Genomic DNA, 14,471 nt, shown 5'->3' with positions numbered 1-14,471 from the left:
TAACCTTACACCTAAAGGAACTAGAGAAAGAAGAACAAACAAAACCCAAAGTTAGTAGAAGGAACAAAATCGTAAAGATCACAGCAGAAATAAATGAAGCAAACAAAGGAAACAATAGCAAAGATCAGTAAAACTAAAAGCTCGTTCTTTCAGAAGATAAACAAAATTGATGAACATTTAGCCAGACTCATCATGAAAAAGAGGGAGAGGACTCAAATCAGTAAAATTAGAAATGAAAAAGGAGAAGTTACAATGGACCCTGCAAAAGTACAAATCATCCTACGAGACTACTACAAGCAACTCTATGCCAATAAAATGGACAACGTGAAAGAAAAGGACAAATTCTTAGAAAGGTATAACCTTCTAAGACTGAACCAGGAAGAAATAGAAGATATGAACAGAGCAATTACAAGTAATGAAATTGAAACTGTGATTAAAAATCTTCCAGCGAACAAAAGTCCAGGACCAGATGGCTTCACAGGCGAATTCTATCAAACTCTAACTCTTCCAAAAAATTGCACAGGAAGGAACACTCCCAAACTCATTCTACCACCATCACCCTGAGACCACCATCACCCTGTTACCAAAACCAGACAGAGATACTACAAAAAAAAGAAAATTACAGATCAATATCACTGGTGAATATAGATGTAAAAGTCCTCAACAAAATACTAGCAAGCAGAATCCAACAACACATTTAAAAGATCATACACCATGATCAAGTGGGATTTATCCCAGGGATGCAAGGATTCTTCAATATACGTAAATCAATCAGTGTGATACACCATATTAACAAATTGAAGAATAAAAACCATATGATCATTTCAATAGATGCAAAAAAAGCTTTTGACAACATTCAACACTGACTTGTGATAAAAACTCTCAAGAAAGTGGACATAGAGGGAACCTACCTCAACATAATAATGGCCATATATGACAAACCCAGAGCAAATATCATTCTCAATGGTGAAAAGCAGAAAGCATTTCCTCTAAGATCTGGAACAAGACTGGGATGTCCACTCTCCCCACTATTGTTCAACATAGTTTTGGAAGTCCTAGCCACAGCAGTCAGAGAAGAAAAAGACATAAAAGGAATCCAAATTGGAAAAGAAATAACAATGTCACTGTTTGTGGATGACAGGATACTGTACATAGATAATCCTAAAGATGCTGCCAGAAAACTACTAGAGCTAATCAATGAATTTGGTAAAGTTGCAGGATACAAAATTAATGCACAGAAATCTCTTGCATTCCTATACACCGATGAAAAATCTGAAAGAGAAATTAAGGAAACGCTCCCATTTACCATGGCAACAAAAAGAATAAAATACCTAGGAATAAGCCTACCTAAGGAGACAAAAGACCTGTATGCAGAAAATTATAAGACACTGATAAAAGAAATTAAAGATGATACCAACAGATGGAGAGATATACCATGTTCTTGGATTGGAAGAATCAACATTGTGAAAATGACTCTACTACCCAAAGCAATCTACAGATTCAATGGAATCCCTATTGAACTACCAATGGCATTTTTCACAGAACTAGAACAAAAAAAAAATCCAATTTGTATGGAAACACAAAAGACCCTGTATAGCCAAAGCAGTCTTGAGAAGAAAAACAGAGCTGGATCAGTCAGTCTCCCTGACTTCAGACTATACTACAGCTACAGTAATCAAAACACTATGGTACTGGCACCAAAACAGAAATATAGATCAATGGAACAGGATAGAAAACCCAGAGATAAACCCATGCACCTATGGTCACCTAGTCTATGAAAGGAGGCAAGGATATACAATGGAGAAAAGACAGTCTCTTCAATAAGTGGTGCTGGGAAAACTGGACAGCTACACGTAGAAGAATGAAATTCGAACACTCCCTAACACCATACACAAAAACAAGCTCAAAATGGATTAAAGAAAAAAAAATGGATTAAAGAGCTAAAATGACCAGACACTATAAAACTCTTAGAGGAAAATATAGGAAGAACACTCTTTGACATAAATCACAGCAAGATCTTTTTTGACCCACCTCCTACAGTAATGGAAATAAAAATAAACAAATGGGACCTAATGAAGAGTTTAAGCTTTTGCTCAGCACAGGAAACTATAAACAAGACGAAAAGACAACCCACAGAATGGGAAAAAAATATTTGCTGATGAAGCAATGGACAAAGCATTAATCTCCAGTATATAAACAGCTCATTCAGCTCAATATTAAAAAAACGAACAACCCAATCAAAAAACGGGCAGAATACCTAAATAGTCATCTCTCCACAGAAGACACACAAGAGGCACATGAAAATCTGCTGAACATCACTAATTATTAGAGAAATGCAAATCAAAACTACAGTGAGGTATCACCTCACACAGGTTAGAATGGGCATCATCAGAAAATCTACAGACAACAAATGCTGGAGAGGGTGTGGAGAAAAGGGAACCCTCTTGCACTGTTGGTGGGAATGTAAATTGATACAGCCACTATGGAGAACAGTATGGAGGTTCCTTAAGAAACTAAAAATAGAATTACCATATGACCCAGCAATCCTACTACTGGGCATATTCCCTGAGGAAACCATAATTCAAAATGAAACATGCACCCCAATTTTCATTGCAGCACTATTTACAATAATTAGGTCATGGAAGCAACCTAAATGCCCATCAACAGATGAATGGATAAAGAATATGTGGTACATATATACAGTGGAATATTACTCAGACATAAAAAGGAATGAAATTGGGTCATTTTAGAGACCTGGATGGACTTAAAGACTGTCATACAGAGTGAAGTAAGTCAGAAAGAGGAAAACAAATATCGTATATTAACGCATATATATGGAATCTAGAATAATGTTACAGATGAACCGGTTTGCAAGGCAGAAATCGAAACACAGATGTAGAGAACAAACGTATGGACACCAAGGGGGGAAAGTGAGGGGGGGTCGTGGTGGTGGTGGGATGAATTGGGTGATTGGGTTTGACATATATACACTAATATGTATAAAATGTATAACTAATAAGAACCTGCTGTATAAAAAGAAATAAAATTTAAAAACCCATCTGGTCCTGGATTTTGTTTGTTTGGAGGTTTTTTTTTCTTTTACTTACTAATTTAACTTCATTACTGATAATTTGTCTGTTCATGTTTTCTATTTCTTCCTGATTCAGTCTAGGGAGATTGTACATTTGTAGAAATTTGTCCATTTTTTCTAGGTTGTCCATTTTATTGGCATATACTTGTTTAAAGTGTTCTTTTATGATCCTTTGCATTTCTGTGATGTCAGTCGTAATTTCTTTTTCATTTCTGAATTTGATTTGCCCCCTCTCTCTTTTTTTGTTGTTCTTAATGAGTCTGGCCCTAGGTTTATCAATTATTTTATCTTTCTCAAGAAAGAGTTCTTACTTTCATTGATCATTTCTTTTGTGTATTTTAAAATCTCTATTTCATTTGTTTCTGCTCTATTATAATTTCTTGCCTTCTACTAACTTTGGGGTTTTTTGTTCTTTTCCTAGTTACTTTAAATGTAGGCTTGGTTGTTTATATAAGATTTTTCATGTTTCCTGATTTAGGCTTATTTTGGTATAAACTTCTCTTCTAGAACTGCTTTTGCTGCACTGCATAGATTTTGGATTGTAGTGTTTTTGTCTTCATTTGTCTCCAGGTATTTTAAAATTTCCTCTTGGATTTCTACAGTAGTCCACTGGTTGTTTAGTAAATATTGTTTAGCTTCCACGTGTTTGTGTTTTTTTTGCAGTTGATTTCTAGTCTCATAGTGTTGTGGCAAGAAAAGATGATGCTTGATATGATTTCAATTTTCTTAAATCTTTGAGACTTATTTTCTGTCCTAGCATGTGATCTATACTGAAAACTGTTCCTTGTGTACTTGAATGTGTATTCTGCTGCTTTTGGATGTAAAGTTCTATATATATTAAGTCCATTTGGTCTAAGTTGTTATTTAAGACCAGTGTTTCCTTATTAACTTTTCCACCTAAATGATCTGTCCATTGATGTAAATGGGATGTTAAAGTTCCCTATTATTATTGTGTTACTGTCAATTTCTCTCTATATCTTTTAATATTTGCTTTATGTATTTAGATGCTCCAATATTGGGTGCACATATGTTTACAATTGTTATATCTTCTTCTTGGATTTCTTCCTTGATCATTATGTAATATCCTTTGTCTCTTGTACAATCTTTGTTTTAAATTCTATTTCATCTGATATAAGTATTGCTATCCTGGTTTTCTTCTGATTTCCATGTTCATGGAATACCTTTTTCCATACCCTCACTTACAGTGTGTATGTGTCTTTAGATCTGAAGTGAGTCTCTTGTAGGCAGTATATAGATAGGTCTTGTTTTTGTATCCATTCAGCTACTCTGTCTTTTGATTGGAGTATTTATTCCATTTACATTTAAAGCAATTATTGATAGTCATGTACTTATTGCCATTTTGTTAATTCCTTTGGTGTTATTTTTCCAGGTTTTGTTGTTGTTGTTGTTGCTCCTTTCTTCTTTTGCTTGTTTCCCTTGTGATTTGGTGACTATCTTTAGTGTTATGTTTGAATTCTTTTCTCTTTTTTGTGTGTGTATCTGTTATAGATTTTTGGTCTGTGATTACCATGAAGTTTATATGTAACAAGCTTGTGTGTGTGTGTGCATGTGTGTGTGTATGCATACATCTATGATTATTTTAAATTGCTGATCTCTTAATTTCAAATGCATTTTAACAACCCTGCATGTTTACTCACCTTCTACATAATCACTGTTTATGACATCATATTTTACATCTTTTTGTTTTGTTGATTCCTGAACTACTTATGCAGGTATAGATGATTTTACCATTTTTGGTCTTTTAACCTTCCTAATAGCTGTGGCCTTTTCTTTCTTGCTTAAAGAAATACCTTTAACATTTCTTATAAAGCTGGTTTGGTGGTGCTGAACACTTTTAGCTTTTGCTTGTCTGTAAAACTTTTTAAAAAATATTCTTTATTGAAGTATAGTTGATATACAATGTTGTGTTAATTTTTGCTATACAACAAAGTGATTCAGTTATACATACATATAAATTCTTTTTGAATATTCCATTATGATTTATCATAGGATATTGAATATAGTTCTCTGTGCTATACAGTAGGACCTTGTTTATCCATTTTATATATAAAAGTTTACATCTGCTAACCCCAACCTCCCATTCCTTCCCTCCCCCAAACCCTTCCCCCTTGGCAACCACCAGTCTGTTCTCTATATCTGTGATTCTGTTTCATAGATAGGCTCCTTTGTGTCATATTTTAGATTCCACATATAAGTGATATCATATGGTATTTGTCTTCTCTGACTTACTTCACTTAATATGATAATCTCTAGTTGTATCCACGTTGCTGCAAATGCATTATTTTGTTCTTTTTTATGGCTGAGTAGTATTCCATTGTATATATGTACCACATCTTCTTTATCTGCTTCTCTGTCTATGGACATTTTGGTTGCTTCCATATCTTGACTATTATGAATAGTGCTGCTATGAACATAGGGGTGTATGTATCTTTTAGAATTATAGTTTTGTCTGGATATATGCCCAGGAATGGGTTTGCTAGATCATATGCTAGTTCTATTTTTAGTTTTTTTGAGGAAGCTCCATACTGTTCTGCATAGTGGCTGTACCAATTTACATTCCCACCAACAGTGTAGGAGGGTTCCCTTTTCTCCACACCCTCTCCAGCATTTGTTATTTGTAAACGTTTTAATGATGGCCATCTTACCAGTGTGAGGTGGTACCTCACTGTAGGTTTGATTTGCATTTCTCTAATAATTAGTGATGATGAGCATCTTTTCATGTGCCTACTGGCCATGTGTATTTCTTCTTTGGAGAAGTGTCTGTTTAGGTCTCCTGCCCATTTTTCGATTAGGTTGTTTTTTTGTTGTTGAGCTGTATGAACTGCTTCTATATTTTGGAAATTAAGCCCTTGTCTGTCACATCATTTGCAAATATTTTCTCCCATTCTGTAGGTTGTCTTTTCATTTTGTTTATGGTTTCCTTTGCTGTGCAAAAGCTTGTTAGTTTGATTAGGTCCCATTTGTTTATTTTTGTTTTTATGTCTACTGTCTTAGGAGACTGACGTAAGAAAACATTTGTACAATTATGTCAGAGAAAGTTTTGCATATGATCTCTTTTAAGTGTTTTGTGGTGTCATGTCTTATAAATAATAAGTCTTTAAGCAAGTTTGAGTTTATTTTTGTGTGGCAATAGCATGTTTTCTAACTTCATTGGTTTTACATGTGGCTGTCTAACTTTCACAGCACCACTTGCTGAAGAGACTGTCTTTTTCCCATTGTATATTCTTGCCTCCTTTGTCAAAGATTAATTGACCGTATGTGTGTGGGTTATTTCTGGGACCTCTATTGTGTTCCATTGATCCATATGTCTGTTTTTGTGCCAATACCATGCTGTTTTTATTATTGTGCTTTGTAGTGTTGTCTGAAGTCTGGGAGGGTTATGCCTCCTGCTTTGCTCTTTTTATTCAGGATTGCTTTAGCAATTCTTGGTCTTTTATGGTTCCATATGAATTTTAGGATTATTTGTTCTAGTTCTGTGAAAAATGTCATGGGTAATTTGATAGATATCACATTAAATCTGTAGATTGCTTTGGATAATACGGCCATTTTAACAATATTAATTCTTCCAAGCCAGGAGCGTGAGATATCTTTCCACTTCTTTGAGTCATCTTCAGTTTCCTTTATTAATGTTTTATAGTTCTTAGCATATACATCTTTCACCTCCTTGGTCAAGATTATTCCTAAGTATTTTAGTTTTGGGAGTCTGAGTTTAAAATGTGGTGTTTTTTTTTTTTCTACATTCACTTTCTGATATTTCATTGTTGGTGTAAAGGAATGCAGCCGATTTCTGTATGTTGATCTTGTATCCTGCTACCTTGCTGAATCTGTTTATCAGTTATAGTAGCTTTTGTGTGGAGTCTTTAGGGTTTTCTATATATAGTATCATATCATCTGCATATAATGATAATTTAACCTCTTTCAATTTGAATACCTTTTATTTCTTTTTCTTGTCTGATTGCTGTAGCTAGGTCTTACAATACTATGTTGAATAGAAGAGTTGAGAGTAGGCATCCTTGTCTGTTCCAGGTTTTAGTGGGAAGGCTTTCAGTTTTTCACCATTTAGTATTATATTGGCTGTGGGTTTGTTGTAGCTTTTATTATATTGAGATATTCCCTCTATATCCACTTTAGTAAGAGTTTTTATCATAAAAGAATGCTGAATTTCATCAAATGATTGAGATGATCATGTGGGTTTTGTCTTTTGTTTATGTGGTACATTGATTGATTTGCATATGTTGAACCTTCCTTCTGAACTTGGGGTGAATCCCACTTGGTTGTGGTGTGTGATATTTTTTATGTGTTGTTGGACTTGTTTTGCTAATATTTTGTTCAGAATTTTTGCATCTGTATTCATCAAAGATATTGGCCTGGAAATTTCTTTATTGGTGGTGTCTTTGTTTTGGTTTTGGTATCAGGGTTATGCTGGCTTCATATCATGTCTTTGGGACTGTTCCCTCCTCTTCGATTTTTTGGGAAGAGTTTGAGAAGATCAGTATAAGTTCTTATTTGTATGTTTGGTAGAATCTTCCTGTGATGCCATCTGGTCCTGGACTTTTGTGTGTAGGGAGATTTTAATTACAGATTCTGTTTCACTTCTAGTGATCGGTCCATTCAAATTATCCATTTCTTCTTTTTTTTTTTAACATCTTTATTGGAGTATAATTGCTTTACAATCGTGTGTTAGTTTCTGCTTTATAACAAAGTGAATCAGTTATATATATACATATGTTCCCATATCTCTTCCCTCTTGCGTCTCCCTCCCTCCCACCCTCCCTATCCCACCCCTCTAGGTGGTCACAAAGCACCGAGCTGATCTCCCTGTGCTATGTGGCTGCTTCCCACTATCTATGTTACGTTTGGTAGTGTATATATGTCCATGCCACTCTCTTACTTTGTCAAGTAAGAAGCTTACCCTTCCCCCTCCCCATATCCTCAAGTCCATTCTCTAGTAGGTCTGTGTCTTTATTCCCGTCTTACCCCTAGGTTCTTCATGACATTTTTTTTTCTTAGATTCCATATATATGTGTTAGCATATGGTATTTGTCTTTCTCTTTCTGACTTACTTCACTCTGTATGACAGACTCTAGGTCCATCCACCACACTACAAATAACTCAATTTCGTTTCTTTATATGGCTGAGTAATATTCCATTGTATATATGTGCCACATCTTCTTTATCCATTCGTCTGATGATGGACACTTAGGTTGCTTCCATCTCCTGGCTATTGTAAATAGAGCTGCAATGAACATTTTGGTACATGACTCTTTTTGAATTATGGTTTTCTCAGGGTATATGCCCAGTAATGGGATTGCTGGGTAGTATGGTAGTTCTATTTGTAGTTTTTTAAGGAACCTCCCTACTGTTCTCCATAGTGGCTGTATCCATTTCTTCTTGATTCAGTTTTGGTGGGTTCTATGTTTCTAGAAAAATGTTCATTACTTCTAGGTTGTCAAAATTTTTTTTTTTAACATCTTCATTGGAGTATAATTGCTTTACAATGGTGTGTTAGTTGCTGCTGTATAACAAAATGAATCAGCTATACGTATACATATATCCCCATAGCTTCTCCCTCTTGCATCTCCCTCCTGCATCTCCCTCCCACCCTCCTCATCCCACCCCTCTAGGTGGCCACAAAGCACCGAGCTGATCTCCCTGTGCTATGTGGCTGCTTCCCACTAGCTAGCTATTTTACATTTGGTAGTGTACATATGTCCATGCCACTCTCTCACTTCGTCCCAGCTTACCCTTCCCACTCCCCATGTCCTCAAGTCCATTCTCTACATTTGCATCTTTATTCCTGTACTGCTCCTAGGTTCTTCAGAACCATTTTTTTTTTAGATCCCATATATATGTGTTAAAATACTGTATTTGTTTTTCTGACTTACTTCACTCTGTATGACAGACTCTAGGTCCATCCACCTCACCTCAAATAACTCAGTTTCATTTCTTTTTATAGCTGAGTAATATTTCTTTGTATAGATGTGCCACATCTTCTTTATCCATTCATCTGTCAATGGACATTTAGGTTGCTTCCATGTCCTGGCTATTGTGAATAGTGCTGCAATGAACATTGTGGTATATGACAATATACCACATAATTCAATTTTTGAATTATGGTTTTCTCAGGGTATATGCCCAGTAGTAGGATTGCTGGGTCATATGGTAGTTCTATTTTTAGTTTTTTAAGGAACCTCCATACTGTTCTCCATAGTGTCTGTATCAATTTACATTCCCACCAACAGTGCAAGAGGGTTCCCCTTTCTCCATACCCTCTCCAGCATTTATTGTTTGTAGATTTTTTGATGATGGCCATTCTGACTGGTGTGAGGTGATACCTCACTGTAGTTTTGATTTGCATTTCTCTAATGATTAGGGATGTTGAGCATCCTTTCATGTTTTGTTGGCAATCTGTATATCTTCTATGGAGAAATGTCTATTTAGGTCTTCTGTCCATTTTTGGATTGGGTTGTTTGTTTTTTTGATATTGAGCTGCATGAGCTGCTTGTAAATTTTGGAGATTAATCCTTTGTCAATTGCTTCATTTGCAAATATTTTCTCCCATTCTGAGGGTTGTCTTTTGGTCTTGTTTATGGTTTCCTTTGCTGTGCAAAAGCTTTTAAGTTTCATTAGGTCCCATTTGTTTATTTGTGTTTTTATTTCTATTTCTCTAGGAGGGTGTCAAAAAGGATCTTGCTGTGATTCATGTCATAGAGTGTTCTGACTATGTTTTCCTCTAAGAGTTTGATAGTGTCTGGCCTTACATTTAGGTCTTTAATCTATTTTGAGTTTATTTTTGTATATGGTGTTAGGAAGTGTTCTAATGTCATTCTTTTACATGTACCTGTCCAGTTTTCCCAGCATCACTTATTGAAGAGGCTGTCTTTTCTTCATTGTGTATTCTTGCCTCCTTTATCAAAGATAAGGTGACCATATGTGCGTGGGTTTATCTCTGCAGTTTCTATCCTGTTCCATTCATCTATTTTTCTGTTTTTGTGCCAGTACCAAACTGTCTTGATGACTGTAGCTGTGTAGTATAGTTTGAAGTCTAGGAGGCTGATTCCTCCAGCTCCATTTTTCTTTCTCAAGGTTGCTTTGGCTATTCAGGGTCTTTTGTGTTTCGATACAAATTGTGAAATGTTTTGTTCTAGTTCTGTGAAAAATGCCATTGGTAGTTTGATAGGGATTGCATTGAATCTGTAGATTGCTTTGGGTGTTATAGTCACCTTCATAATGTTGATTCTTCCTATCCAAGAACATAGTATATATCTCCATCTGTTTGTATTATCTTTAATTTCTTTCATCAGTCTTATAGTTTTCTGCATACATTTCTTCTAGGTTGTTGAATTTGTTGACATATAATTGTTCATGGTATTCCCTTAGGTTTTTTTGTATTTCTGCAGTATCAGTTGTTATTTCTCCTTTTTCATATCTTACTTGTTTACTTAGGTTCTCTCTGTTTTCTTCTTGTTGATCCTGGCCGGAGGTTTTTGTCAATCTTGTTTATCCTTTCAAAGAACCAGATCTTTTATTGATTTTTTTTTCTATCATTTTTTAAATCTGTATTGTATTTATTTCCTCTCTGATCTTTATTTCCTCCTTCTGCTGACTTTAGGTTTTGTTTGTTCTTCTTTTTCTAATTCTTTTAAGTGGTAGGTTAGGTTGTTTATTTGAGATTTTTTCTTGTTTTTTGAGTAAGGCCTGTATCTGAACTTCCAAGAACTGCTTTTGCTGCATCCCATAGAGTTTGTGTTGCTGTGTTTTCATTTTCATTTGTCTCAAGGTATTTTTTAATTTCCTCTTTGACTTCATTGTTGACCCACTGGTTTTTTAGTAGCCTGTTGTTTAGTCTCCATGTAGTTGTTTTTTTCTCCTTTCTTTTTCTGTGGTTAATTTCTAGTTTCATGCTGTTATGGTCAGAAAAGATGCTTGAGATAATTTCTATAGTCTTAAATTTGTTGAGGCTTGTTTTGTGCCTTAGTATGTAGTCTGTCCTAGAGAATGTTTCATGTGCACTTGAAAAGAATGTGTATTCTGGATATTTTTGGATGTAATGTCCTGAAAATATCAATTAAATCTAACTGTTCTATTGTATTATTTAGGATCTCTGTTGCCTGATTGATTTTCTGTCTAGAAGATCTGTCCATTGATGTGAATGGGGTGTTAAAGTCTCCCACTATTATCGTATTCCTTTCTCCCTTTATGTCTGTTAGTATTTGTTTTATGTATTTGGGTGCTCCCATATCATGTGCATATATGTTGACAAAATGCATATATGTTGACAAGTGTAAAATCTACTCCTGGAATCCAGGTGGGCAGTGACTGTTCATGATCGCCCCTCCAGCCTGTGCAGGAGGTGTCCTGACCTCTGTGAGCATGCACATATGGAAAAAGGCTACAATGACAGGTCCTGCCCCGCCACGCACCCCTCAAGCAATGGCACCGGTCTCTAAGGCAACCTGGGCTTCCTCTGTGTACACCCTCAGTTGCAGTCATACCAGATTCCAGCCCTCACAGGCCATTTCTGTATAGTCAACTCCAGTCTTCTCCCTGGGTCTGATCTCCAAAGCCTGAGTTCCAGCACCCAGCCCCCACCCATACTCGTGAATGAGTGTCTCAAGCTGGGGAGTGCAGGGTGGCAGCACTGACCATCTGTGCAGTCCTCCCTCCACTCTGGCTGCTGTGTTCTTCTCTGAGGCTCTGAAGCTCTTCTTCTTTCCCAGACAATCTCCCTGCTGGTGAGCAGGCTTCCCAGGGTGCAGGAACCTTTCCTCTTTCACAGCTCTCTCCCAGGGGCACAGGTCCCATCCTGATTCCTTTCTCACTTTTTTTTTCTTTTGTCATACCTGGTTATGTGGAGATTTTCTTGCCCTTTCAGCAGTCTGAGGTCTCCTGCCAGCATTCAGTAGATATTCTGTGAGGATCATTCCACGTGTAGATGTATTTTTGATGTATTTGTGGGAGGAGGTGAACTTCATGTCCTACTATTCTGCTGTCTTGATCACATTTTTGTCTGTAAAACTTTTGATCTCTCCAAGAAATATGAATAAAAGCCTTGCTGGGTAGAGTATTCTTCATTGTAGATTTTCCTTTTCATCACTTTAAATATATCATGCCACTGGCTTTTGGCCTGCAGGGTTTCTGCTGAAAAGTCAGCTGATAGCCTGATGGGAGTTCCCTTATGTGTAACTTGTTACTTTTCCCTTGTTGCTTTTAATATTCTCTCTTTAATTTTTGCCATTTGAATTACAATGTGTCTTGGGGTGGCACTTTTTTGGTTGATCCTATTTGGAACTTGCTGTGCTTCTTGGACCTAGATGTCTGTTTGCTTTCCCAGGTTAGGAAAGTTCTCAGCTACAGTGCCTTCAAATATGTTATCTACCCCTTTCCTCTCTCTTCTCTTTCTGAGACCTCTATAATGCAAATGTTAGCATGCTTGATGTTGTCACAGAGGTCTCTTAAAATGTTCTCATTTCTTTTTATTCTTTTTTTTTTCTGGTCAGGTTCAGTGATTTACATTACTCTGTCTTACAGCTCAGTGATCCGTTCTTCTGTATCTTCTAATCTACTCTTCATTCCTTCAAGTGCATTTTTTATTTCAGTTATTGTATTCTTCAGCTCTGGTTCTTTTTTATATCTTTTCTTTGTTAGACATCTCACTTTGTTCATCCATTTTCTCCCAAGTTCTTTGATCATCTTTACAATCATTACCTTGAACCCTTTATTGGGTTGATTGCCTGTCTCCATTTCTCTTAGTTCTTCTTCTGGGGTTTTATCTCATTCCTTCATTTGGAATGTGTTCCTCTCACCTTTTTTTTTTTTTTGCCTTATTCTCTGTGTTTATGTCTATGTATCTGGTAGGTTGGTTATGTTTCCAAATCTTGGAGAAGTATCCTTGTGTAGGAGATGTCCTATGCATCCCAGCAACACACTTCCCTCTGGTCACCAGAGCTAATATGCTCTAGGTGTGCTCTCTATGTGGGTTGTGTGTGTCTTTCTCTTGTGGTGGGTTGACTAGTTGGGTGGTCTTGCAGGCATGACTGGCCTCTGGTCCAGTTGGTTACCAGGCCTTGCCTTGTGCAGAAGCTGCTGTCACTGGTTGGCAGGGCTGGGTGGCTGATAAACCCTGGCTACTGCTGGCTCACTGGTGGGCAGAGCCAGTTTCTGGGGCTGGGTGGTTGTGGGGCTAGGATTCCAGGGTCTAGTGTTGGCCTGCTGGGGGGTGGGGTTATTTCCTGACATGGTTGGCTGCAATTTCCCAGGTGTCCCAAAGCTAGTGCTGGCCCACTAGTGAGTGGTGCTGGATCCCAGAGCAGTTGGCTGAGAAAATCAAGGTATCTCAGAGTTGGTGTTGGCCTACTGATGGGCAGGGCCAGAACGCTTGGTGTCCTGGGGCTGATGCAGGCCTTATGGTGTATTGGCTGTGTCTTGACAAGGCAGGCTATGGGGCTGCAGTGATCCTAGGGCTCATGTCCACCTGCTGGTGGGAAGGTTTCAGGCTTCGAAGAATCCACTTATGGGTGCAGGGTGCTGGGTGTCCTGAAGCTGGTGTTGGCCCACTGGTGAGCAGGGCCAGGTGCTAACACACCTGGCTTCGGGGTCCAGAGTGTCCCAAAGTTCGTGTTGGCCCACTGATGGGTGGGGTGGGATCCCATGGCAGCTGGCTGAGAGGCCCAAGATGTCTCAGAACTGGTGCTGGTCTGCTGGTGGGTGGGACCAGGGCCGAGAGGTTCCTAAGACTGGTGCTGGCCTGTTGGTAGGTGGGCTGGATCCTGCCACTGTAGACCATGAGGCTGTGGTGGTCCCAGGGCTGGTGTCTGCCCATTGGTTGGGTGGAGCTGAGTCTCAGAGTCTCCAATTATAGGGGACCCTGGGGGTCCTGGAGCTGGTGTGTCAGCCTGCTGGTGGGTGGGTCTGGGGCCCTGGGGGTCCTAGGGCTGATGCCTGCTCACTGGTGGGCAGAGTTGGGTCCTAGGATCTCTGGCTGCAGAGCCCTAGGGGTTCCTGGGCTTGCGCCTGTTAACACTGGTATTTGGGGCTGGGTCCCTTTTGTTGACAGGGTCAAGTCCTGGGATGGCTTGGGCTCAGGAGGTCTTAAGGCAACCTGCCTGCCGGTGGGTGGGGCTTTGTCCCCACCTGGCTAGTTGCTTGGCCTGAGGCATCCTAGTACTTGTGCCTACAGGCTGGCAGACAGGACAAGGTCCTAGTGCTAATAAGCTAGAGGGAGTATTCCTAAATGGCACTTGCCAGCATCTGTTTCCATGCAGTAGAACAATCTCCAATAAATGGCTGCTGCCCATGTCTACATGCCTAGAGTGAGTTCCAGTTGCCTCCTGACTCTCTAGGAGACACTCCAAGATCA

Source organism: Grampus griseus (genome assembly GCF_964374135.1).
Source record: "Grampus griseus genome assembly, chromosome: 8".
In the NCBI taxonomy this organism is placed as follows: Eukaryota; Metazoa; Chordata; class Mammalia; order Artiodactyla; family Delphinidae; genus Grampus; species Grampus griseus.
This window is presented reverse-complemented; position numbering follows the sequence as displayed.